The following is a 12,040-nucleotide window of genomic DNA, read 5'->3' on the forward strand; positions in this document are numbered from 1 at the left end:
TAGTTTATTTTACCACTAACTAGCACAATTTTAGCATAGTTAGCAGTAAAATAACATGTCTTAATGGTAGCTCACATTGATAACTCTTCCCCACACCACCACCATTAGTGGTGAAATAACACATCTTAATGGTAGCCCATGTTGATAACTGTCCCCCCCCCCCCCCCCCCACTTAGGGTAAAATAACATCTTATTTAGATTGTAAGCTCTTTTGAGCCGGGACTGTCTCTTTGTGTCAGGTGTTCAGCGCTGCGTGCATCTGGTAGCGCTATACAAATGCTAATAATAATAATAGTTGCCTATGTTGATAATTCACCCCCCCCCCCCCACACACACACACTTAGTCTGTGTTAACAGAGATCATAGCATTCCCTCAAGGTGTCTGAGAATATGTCACCAACCCTTTATATTTATTGGGTTTCTATGGGAGGCCATTTTATTTTTTTCTAAGTAACAGTTGCAGAATGGACGTCATCCCTACTATGGGTATTAACTTAGTAAAGAGAGGGAGGGATTACATTAACTTGCTGTTATAAAACTGGAAACGTTTATTTGTGCAAAACAGATTTGCAGCCACTATTCTAGCCATGTCTGGCTACAAGGTGGCAGAATTACCCGAGAGGATAGAAATGGACTAGACTGACCTCTTCTTTCAGGGCCTTGCAGACCTCTCCTGGTGACCCCAACGCTGCTTGGATATTCAGGATATTCTCAGTGAATGTGGATGAGATAGGTTTACATACATTGGAGACTTGCTATATTCAAGTTTTTTTCATGTGTGTTTATTGGGCATATTCAGAAATACCATCTTACCCAATTCCAGTAGGGACATTTTAGACCAGCCTGAATTTCTAACAATCTTATCCTGAAGAATTATGGATTGACGGCACTGATTTTGTTAGGTAGTATTGGGGACTACAAATCCCACAATATCTTGGGTGTAGGGTCAAACCCAGGATTGCCCTCAAATATTACTACTGGACCTGGGTAAGCTGGCAAGTCTGTATATCCTGAAAATAAAAGTGGCTGTAGCATTGTTTTGAAAACACTGCTTTATTTCAAAAGACAGCAGTGTTAACTCAGTTAATATAAAGCTATGAACAATGTATAGGGGCCAAATATTTTTCCTATGCTTCTCTGATGTTTCCAACTTTTTTTGTGCGTGTGTGTAATAATAAACTTCTGCATTTGTTTTTCTCCTGGGCTCTTAATTGGTTTCTTGGCCTCATCTGGTGACTTGAAGAAGGCAAAATGCAGGGACTATCCCACAGGTGTGTAAAACATTGTGAAGATGCAAGGCAAGCAGCATTTTGCAAGTTTGAAATCCTGCTCCATTTCCAGCTGAGTACTGAGATTTTAATCAGCGCTGCACAAGTTGTTTTGTGAAATAATAGTTTCCAGTTATTACCCCATTACAAAACTAGTTTATCTGTATAGCCACACATGTGCGCGCACACTTGCACAAACACACACACTTCTGTCACTGCTTCACCCCCACTTTTGCATTGTGATGGAAGGGCAAAACGTTGGGGATGAGGAGGTGAAGGGATAGTCCAATAGTCCTATAGAAATAAGTAGTTGAAGTTAACATTAATGAGCATGTAGGGATCATGTTTGAGAATGAACTGGTGAAGGAGATTTAGAGATAAGGAGATGAGGCTGAAGGAGATGGGAAAGGGGAATGAGGTGGAAACAGAGAAGGAAGAACTAAGGGGCCAATGTAGAAAACCGTGTGTTAGAGCTGTGTGCTGATGACTGAGTGTACGACTTCTAATACAAACATAAAGAGAAAGTTTTGCCCGCTAGAGCAGCAAGCTAATCATGTTCAAATTTGAAGAGTCCCAAATTTGTGTGCTAATCAGGATAAGCTTACCAGATGCATACGCACAAGATTCTGTGCCAAGGGCAGCTAATACTGTGCGCATATCCAAGCAGAACCAAAGTGTTGGGATATGTCTGCATATGTGCTGGAATGTTATCTGTGGATAAATATCAGCCTTGCAAAAATTACTTGCACATAATATTTCTGCAATGCCAATATTTATGTGCAGAACAGCTTTCATGGGCATAATTTTTCTGCTCAGACCTATGTGCAGAACCATCACCGTTCTGTCTTAAAAGTTGTGGGTTCGGAACCAAAATGGTGTCTACTTAGGATGTGTCGGCTGGAGCTCTGTGTCTTGGTGTTTTCTTTTTTTTTTTTCCTTCTTCTTTTTACTTGTTGGTCTTAGTGAGCATACGAAGTGCAAGGGCAAGTTGAGGAGTTCTTTCCCCTGAAGCTGTTGATTCTTTATAGCAGCAAATGAGCATAACAGCCTTTGTGTAACCCTTATGTAGTTTGGGTGACTGCTGTGCTTGGTGCGGGGAAGAGCCCTGGGTCGGCGGGCAATGCGTTGCTTAGCCTGAGAGGCCTCGAGACTCCTGCAAGACATGAAGGCATGGCTGAGACCACACATATTAGCAGAGTAGAAGGATCTCCCACCAGTACTGCATCGGAGAGGCAGCTGACATCAGTGGCCATGAGTGTGCAGATTTCAGTGTCTAGAGGTGAACAGACGCTGAGATCAGAAGGGTGGCCGATGGAGGAGTCTAGATTGGAGCTGGCAGCAAGGAATTTTGTAACTAGTGTGGGCTTCCTTGAAAATAGAGATGTGAGAGTTGTTAACCCATTTTCAGGTCTTGCTATTTTGCAACTCTTGCTCTAGCCAGAAGAGATAAATTTGAACTCAATTTAGTCAGCATTGGAAGTTCTACATAAGACCTGTACAGCTTTTATATCAGTTTCTTTGGGTAATGCTTCTTCTATTAAAGGATCAACGCACAGATGGGGACTCAGGCGTCTAAGATGGTGAAGTTTGTTTTCCCATACTGGGTCAGACCAGTGGTCCATCTAGCCCAGTATCCTTCTTCCAACAATGACCAATCCATGTCACAAGTACCTGACAGAAACTCAAATAGTAACAACATTCCATTCTACCAATGCCAGGGCAAGCAGTGGCTTCTCCCATGTCTATCTCAATAACAGACTATGGACTTTTCCTCCAGGAACTTGTCCAAACCTTTTTTAAAACCTAGATATGCAAGCCACTATTACCACATCCTCCAGCATCGAGTTCCAAAGCATAACTATTCTTTGAGTGAAAAAATATTTCCTCTTATTTCTTTTAAAAGTAGTTCCATGTAATTTCATTGAGTGTCACCTGGTCTTTGTACTTTTTGAAACAGTGAAAAAAAATCGATTCACTTTTACCCGTTCTACACCATTCAGGATTTTGTAAACCTCAATCACATCCCCCCTCAGCTATCTTTTCCAAGCTGAAGAGCCCTAACTTCTTTAGCCTTTACTCACATGAGCAGTTTAAGGATATTTATGCTCAAATATCTCAGATTTGGTTTTAAACTGGAAGACAGAAAACCTGGACAACTCTAAGAACTTGAGAATTTTGATAACTTGCTGTAAAACCTCTTTGCCTAGAGACCTCTTTCTTTTTTTTTCTTTTTTTTTTTATTTATTTATGAATTTTACAAACATTTATTCAAGATACAACTTGAAGGATAGTATTATATCATAGGAACAAAAAAAAAAGAATCAACAATACAAAAATAGGTATGATCATTATTTCCAACTGGAATATTTCTGATATAATTCTCAAGTCCTAACAATAAAGAGGATCCAAGATTCTAATTTATGAGGAGATTCAGGAAAATACAAAATAAGAAATCATGCACTTATGAAGAGAATGCTAACTTTCTTTAAAGCTACTAGAAGTTCTTTTAGACGCGATAAAGGCCGAGAGCTGAGAAGGATCTAGAAAGACATACTTAACAGAGTCAATCCAAACAATACATTTGCATGGATATCTCAGAAAGAAAACACCTTCCAACTGTTGAATTGCTGGTCTCATAATAAGGAACTGTTTTCATTTACGTTGGGTTTCTCTAGAGAGATCAGGAAACAAGGAAATTTTTAAACCCAAAAACAGAGTTTCTCTATGCTTAAAAAACATTGAGAACAACCACTGTTTATCATGTGGTAAAGCCATAGTTGCCACCAAAGTGGCCGCTGTGGCTAATTCAGTATCTGATGTCTCTAGAAATTGTGACAAATTTTCAAGTCTCTGTCCCTGTTGATTTTGCTGAATAACTTGTTTGTTGGGTAGGTAGTAAACTTTAGTAAAAGGTGGAATATTCTCCTGCGGAATTCCCAAGTTTTCCCGCAAATATCTTTTCAACATTTCATGCGGTTGGATCATTTGAACTCTTGGGAAATTTACTAATCGCAAGTTGAGGTTTCTCATATGGTTCTCATACGTTTCAACTTTTAGTCTTAAATTAGTAATATCTTTTACCATAGTCATTTGAAGATTTTCTATCTTTTTTGATTCTTGTTCTACTTTATCCATACGAGTTACCAAAGCTTGCTGAAATTTTTCAGTTTGTTCCACTTTTTGCCCTAAAGATTTTAATTTCTGAGCCCCTTTAGTTGTTTGGGCAATAAATAATTTCCCCAATTGGGACATTAATTCCCAAAGGGAATCTAGAGTTACCTCTGTTGGCTTGTTGGTTAACTCTGCTGGGATTATGTCCTCCTGTTCCTCCTCTTGCTCTCCTCCGTCGTCTCTTTCCCCCGTTACTTCAGTCGGTCCAGCTCGTCCCTTCTCATCAAGGTGGAATCGATGCACCAGAGCAATTGGGGTCGTAGCACATCCCTGCACCGGCCCCTGCTCTCCCTGAAGCGGCGAGCTTGTGATCGGCGGTTGCGGGGGCGGAGCTCTATGGTTGGGGCTCAGAGTTGTATCCAACCCGAGGGACGCCGTCGACTCCTCCAAAATAGCAGCGCCCGTCAAGGGTCCGCTCCCGACCTGTACTGCAGGCTCACGAACCGATCCATCGGTCCAGGAGTAGAAGGAGGTAATGGGGTAGTTTGGGCAGTACACTTCCCTCTCCGTTTAGGCATGGTTAGTAAGAGGAATCTGAGCGTGCAGCTAGTCACAAGTGCATAGCGGCCATCTTGGATCCTCACCTTCCCCAGATTATCTAGAGACCTCTTTCATATGTTTTGATAGAGGTTTTGAAGTATCTAGATGATGGGTTACCTCTGCTGCAAAAGTTGTACTGCATGCCTCTAACATCTCAGAGACTGGGTGATACTATAAACTTAAAAGATATCCACAGAAAGTTTGGATTTATCTAATTTTGGACAGGTCTGAAGAAGAAATAATTAGGCAAACAGTCCTGATTGTGTCCATTGTATTTCTTCATAATAAGGAAGCATTATTGTGTTTATATTTTCAATAGACTAATGTTAACCCTTATGGAAGGGAGGGTTCAGATCTTCCCAGATGTTTCACGCCGATCTCAGGAAGGGAGGAAATATTTTTCTGTGCACAAGTGTCACGTCTGTGGTCGTGACCACCCTCAGACTTACCTTATTTCTGGGAATCAGTGTCTGTGCTGGTTTCTCTCTACTTCTGAGTTGGCTCTGTTTCTGTCTCTGGGTGCTGGCCACTTCCAGCATGGTGCTGATTGCCTCAGTATACTGCACCTGTATGGGTTTAACCTCTCTGTGCTTCAGGATACTGTTCCTGAGTTAGCTCTATCTCTGTCTCTGTGGGCTGGCTGCTCTAATTGCTTCACTACTCTACACTTGTGTGTATTGGGCCTCTCTGTACTTCAGTGGGCTGTTCCTGAGGCAGCTCTGTCTCAGGCTGGGTGGGCTGGCTGCTTCCAGCCTGACACTAATTACCTGTGTGGGTTAGGTCTCTCTGGGCTTCTGTATGCTCCTTGCCTGTGGCCTGAAGGGGTGACCTCATCTGTCAGGGCCTTCTTAAGGAACTGGTGTTCTAGTCTTCATTGCCTTTGCATTGCCAATGCCTGCACAGTGCCTTAGGTCCCAAGGTTAGTGTGCTGTTTGCACAGTTAGCTTTCCTTGTCTTTTCTTGTGGGCTTCCAGCCCTTCTGCTTTGCTAGTTACTATCACCTGTGGGCCTTGCCTTCTGGCTCACGGTAGTATTGGTCTGTGGGCTTTCAGCCCTTCTGTGTTTATTGCTCTGTGGGTTTCCAGCCCTTCTGTGTCTATTGCTCTGTGGGCTTCCAGCCCTTCTGTGCCCATTTGCTCTGAGGGCCTCCAGTCTATCTGCGTATATCCCTTTATCTGTGGGCTTCCAGGCCTTCTGGGTGTATTACTGCGGCCTGGGGGTTTCCAGCCTTTCTGTGGGCTTCTAGCCTTTCTGGGTGTATCTCTCTGACCTGTAGGCTTTCAGCCTTTCTGTGTTTATTATTCTCTGTGGGCTTCTTGCCTTTCTGTTATCCCTATGCAGTGGCACTGCTCCCTGTCTGAGGTTGGTTAGTGGCTGTTGCTGCAGCCATTTCTCTCCTTTCTATCTGTTAGCTACTGTAGCTCCAGTCTAACCCTTCCTCTGGCAAGCGTAGCTGTCATTCTCATTCCCTTGAGCTTAGCTTGTATGTAGCTCCTGTGTCCTTTTCCCTGCCAAGCTAAGCTTTCACGGTCATCCTGCCTGCCTAGTGTTTGGGTGAACCCGGATCCAGTCAAGCTGTGCCAGTTTCCCGTATCCTGTGGGAGAAGCCTGTATTGAGTATCCTGTATCCTGCTTCTCTAGCCTGAACCCTGCTGTAGGACATTGTTCCTGGATTCCTTGTTGCTTTCCTCTTCAGCTCCAGCCCAGCCACTCCAGTCCTGTCTACTTCAGTCCGTCTTAGGGTTGCCTGTCTCCTGCTGGGTGGTTTTGCCTGCTGCAGCCACCTCCGTGACAGCGGCCCAAGGGCTCACATTTCCCCAAGAGACCTGACAACAAGGAAGTTATTTCCATCAGTATTGTTTTTTTTTAATTATTCAATGTTTATTAAACAATGTGGTATGGCATAGTTAAAACAAAATAGTGTAGAATACATAACATACAGCATCAGTTATCAGAAAACACAAGTATTCTTTTTACTATTACAAATTGTCATACTACCATAGTAATACCCCCTCCCTTTCCTTCCCTAACCCCCTTTATTATAGAGCTGCAGAGAATACTGTCAGATGAGATTTAGTCTTGGGACACAGCATATCTAGGAAAACGGAGATGAAATCCCTCCGAGTTCCCCCAACTACTTTCCCATTGCCGACCACGCCATTTCAAGGCAGATGTAAAATTTCTCATATTTCCTCATTTCCACACAAACAGCATACCATTTACTCATAGTGGGTCCAGAAGGGTCCTTTCAAGTCCTAGCAAAATTCATTTTAGCTGCAAGTAGCAAATCTAAGTATAAGTGCTCCTCTGTAGACTTTAGGTTGTAGTTGGGGACATTTCCCAGCAGGCATACCTCAGTCCCGAACACCCATGAACCAGCATCACACAGTTTGAGCTTAGACCAGACACCCACCAAAAAGGCTTGACTGATTGGACACTCCCACCACATATGTTTGAAAGTACCTTCTGCTCCACATCCCCTCCAACAAATTCTAGAATATGGGGATACGCCTTTGGTATCTTTAGGTTTTGATGGGTACCAGTACATTCTTAAAATTAACATTAGTTGAACCTGTTGGTAGTTAGTGACTGTAGAACAGCACCTAACATAATCATAAATGTTTGCCCACTGCTGGTTCCAGAGTGCACCCCCAACCATCATTCCCAGTCTGTTCCTGCGGGGGGTCAGCCATGGCAGTAAGGTTTCCCAAAACTCTATAAGTCTTGGACAAAATCTTCGTAGGCCTGCTAGATTTAAATTAACACAATTTCTAAATCAGTTGGCTGCCTGTGAAAGTGAGAACCCTCTGCAGCCCTCTGAAATAGATCTCGTAATTGCAAGTATTGAAAAAGAGGGAACTTTAATATACATTAGGTCCTGGAGGTGTAAAAGCATCGGAAAAATCCCTTGAGCTAAATCCTTACAATAGCAAAAACCTAGCCGCTCTAGTCACTGTCTCATTGGGTTTAAGTACCCTGTGTTGAGCAGTGAATAATCTCTCAATAAACTATAGGGGTGAAAGAGAGCTCCCATACCAAGTTGTTATACCCCCTTACAGTAAGCACATAGACCATCTAGAAATACATGAGTATATCTTACCCTCCTTTTTTATCTTTTGCCATATACATAAAAAGGAGCAGGAGGCAATATAGGCCAGTTCAAGTGACACCCACAGTTTATCCATCCCCTGATCATGGTGGTCCTTTAAGGCTCTCAACACTTCTTCTCTGCCCGTTCCAGACAAAATCCCACAACATCTTTTCCCAGTATTTAACAAGATAACAAGGTAGAAATTTCAATTCTCCCCGTCCAGGTTAGCCAAAGCCCATTCCACTCATTCTATCATGCCCAAACATTTTGCTCCAGTGGAGGTAATTAAGTGTAAACAAGTTCTGCACTCTACTTGAAATTTTCACCCCAAATACCTGAAGCCTTTAGTATTCAGTTGGAATGGGAGATTCTGTAGACAGTCTTGCTTGGTTGGGTTAAATAATACAGCTTCTGTTTTATATTTTTAAGCTTATAGCCAGAGTATTTTGAATAAATCTCTAACTCTTCCAGGAGTGGCGCTAAGGATGTTGCTGGGTTTCAAACAAAGAGCAGTTTATTGTCAGCATATAACAAGATCTGTCCTGCAACCACTGGAGATATTGACTGATTACGCCTGATCCCTTGTACCAAAGGCTCAGTGGCAGGGTTTCTGGGATAGTGAGCCCTTGGGCCACTGCCAGTGAACGACAGCAGCAGGCAAGCCACCCAAACAAGGATGGAAGCTGAAGACAAGACAGGACTGGAACGAGCAGGGCTGGAACTGAAGCTGAAGACAGGCAGGACTGGAACAACAGAGCTACCAAGGGATCCCAATTTTTGAGAGGGAAATTTTAGTCCACACCCAGCCCCACCCACTCTGCATTTTCTATGCCCACTCTACATGGCTCCACCCCATGCATCACTTCTCCTTCAATAAATAGTTCCGACAGGAATCCTGTTTCGTGATTCAAAATAACTGCCTTAGTAAAGGACTGGAATCATATCACCAACTTCACAGGCTCACAAAGATGGCAGCCACCGCTGCCCCAAACACTGGTTTGTAACACTTCCTCCTTCTTACTTCACAATTTACCAGCCAATCACACACAGACATCACTGTGATCAATTACAGAAAAGCCTTCCATTCCACAGATGCATTCAGGGCAGCAGGGGTCACTGCATTCAATAAAAATACTCACTTCTGTTCATGCTGCCAGAGCCACCGTCTGATATTACCTCGACACTGAAATGGCATCAGTTGTGCCACAACAATGCATCTGAAAGATTTAAAATCATGTTTATATTCAACACTGTGAGATATCAAATGTTCCATTAACCTTTCACTGCAGATGCAGTGTCTATGTTCAATTAGTTTAGTTTTTAATTGCCTTGAAGTCTGACCCACATGATATAATCCACATGGACACTGTAATACATAAATGACGTGGAGGCGTATTTTCAAAGCACATACAGAGTTACATAATAATCTATGGAACTTTGTAAGTCTAAGTGCTTTGAAAATGAGCCCCATAGCACACACACACTGAGCAAGATCCACATTTTCTATGACCACCAGTAACCTCCCTTCTCTTCCCTTCTTTGTTCCATACTTCAGATGTACTGTACATATTTGATTATTAATATTTCTATTCCTTTTATAGGAAGAAATAAGCTCCAGTTCTTGTAGACAAGGGTGTATCGACAATACACTTAAATGTCTCTTAATAGATTTAACTATCTTAGGAGTGTGGCCGTTATACATCAACACACAAGATAACTCATTCCTCATGTCAGTCCTTTTCACATATTCCAACAAATGTTCCCTTTGATTATATAGTTCTCTTTTAGCAACACGTTTCACTATACAAGAAGGATAACCTCTGGTCATAAATTTTTGTGATAATGTAGACGCGTTCTCCTTATAATCTTCCATGGAGGTACAAATACACCTATATCTTAAAAACTGAGATGTAGGAATATTATTTCTAGAATAAACCGGGTGCATTCTTGAATAGTGTAACAGCGTATTCTGTTCTGTAGGTTCGGTATGCAAAGAAGTATTGAACTTGCTGATCATATTTATTTTTATTTGTTACATTTGTATCCCACATTTTCCCACCTATTTGTAGGCTTACATAGTACCGGAGAGGCCTTTGCAGGCTCCAGTGTGAACAAATACAGGCTGATGTTGTGGTAAGATCAAGTTCATGCGGTACAACCACATTAGGGAGTCGGAGAATGGAACAGTTGTGTTATGTCCATTACATGCTTTAGTTTGGTTGTGTTGCAGAGATTAGGTATTTAATTTGCATATACAGAAAGGTAGTAGAAGACTCATGCCATTGCATCTCAAACTTGATGGTGGCATGACTATTTCATGCGAGTCATAAAATCCATCAGTAGTTCCTGAGATCCAGTCCAAAGTGATTGAATTAATTCTTTGTTTGGTCTTTACGGAAGAAGATGTAGGAGATCTACCTGTATCAGAAATGGTCTTCAAGGGTGAACATGTTGAGAAACTGAAAGAAATCTCATTGCGCCTGGAAGACGTACTGAGCCAAATTGACAACTTAAAGAGTGATAAATCACCTGGACTGGATGACATACATCTCAGGGTACTGAAAGAACTCAAACATGAAATTGCTGACCTGCTGTTAGTGATTTGTAACCTGTTGTTAAAATCGTCCGTATTACCTGAAGATTGGAGGGTGGCCAATGTAACGCTGTTTTTTTAAAAGGGCTCAGGGGTGATCTGGGAAATTACAGACCAGTAAGCCTGACTTCAGTGCCAAGCAAAATAGTGAAAACTATTATAAAGAGTAAAATTACAGAACACATAGACAAACATGGTTTAATGGGACCGAGTCAGCATGGTTCAGCCAAAGGAAGTCTTGCCTCACCAATTTGCTTCATTTCTTTGAAGGTGTGAATAAACATGTGAATAAAGGTGAGTCAGTTGATGTAGTGTATCTAGATTTTTAGAAAGTTTTGACAAAGTTCCTCATGAGAGACTTGAGAAAATAAAAAAAAGTCTTGGGTTAGGAGGCAATGGCTTTCTGTGGATTAGGAATTGATTATTGGACAGAAAATAGAGTGTAGAGTTAAATGGCCATTCTTCTCAATGGGGAAAGGTGAATAGTGGAGTGCCACAGGGATCTGTACTGGGACCAGGCACACACTGATACAACAAGCAAAACTTCATAATACAAAAAATATTACATCACCTCTCTCCCCACCCTACGTATCAATAAAAGTACTGGGAATCTAAGGGAAGAGTAGTCCAAAGCTTGTCGAGAGAAACAAAGACATTTAAAAGTTCAGAAGGCAACTCTGAGCCTGGTAGGGAAATGTCAACCAGAATGGCTCCAATGTAGTTTGAAAAGCCTGGCCCTGAGAGCAATAAAAAAAATCAACCATCCTCATTCACTCCATGCTTAGTTGTTCCCTTAAGTAAGCATGCCAGCTTAAGAGGAAGGGTAGTCCCCTTGCAACCAGCCATGTAAAATGGTTTTAAGACCATACAAAATCATCAGCTGAAGAAAACATTTGAAGCCTCTAGGTTCAGGGGCATCTAAGACATAGTAGCCAAGTAACATCGGGGGATCTAACTGCACAGTACAGAACCACATCCATGCCAGAGTCACCTGCAGATGTTTCTAAAATAACTGGACCCTAAGACAGAGTCAAAACATATGTCCCAAGATAGCACCTCCAATAATGCTCAATAATCCCATTTGTCTGAAGCCCTGCCCGACACGCTCTTTGAGAAGAAATATATAAGCAGAGCAAAAATTTATACTAAGTTTCTTTGTGTTGAACATTCTCTACATGCTGATGCAGCTGTGTCAGAGAATCCTGAATGAGCTGGGAAGAAAGAGTACATAAATCTTGGGAACACTGTGCTGCTAAGCATTATGATAAACATTGTACATGCCCTACCCTGAGCACACCAGACGGCACTCACAATGAAAAGCCTGTAAATACCAGGAACTGGTCACTAGAGGGAGCTCCAATAGGGATGCCAGGTTCA

The sequence above is a fragment of the Microcaecilia unicolor genome, chromosome 2, assembly GCF_901765095.1.
Source record: "Microcaecilia unicolor chromosome 2, aMicUni1.1, whole genome shotgun sequence".
Taxonomy (NCBI): Eukaryota; Metazoa; Chordata; class Amphibia; order Gymnophiona; family Siphonopidae; genus Microcaecilia; species Microcaecilia unicolor.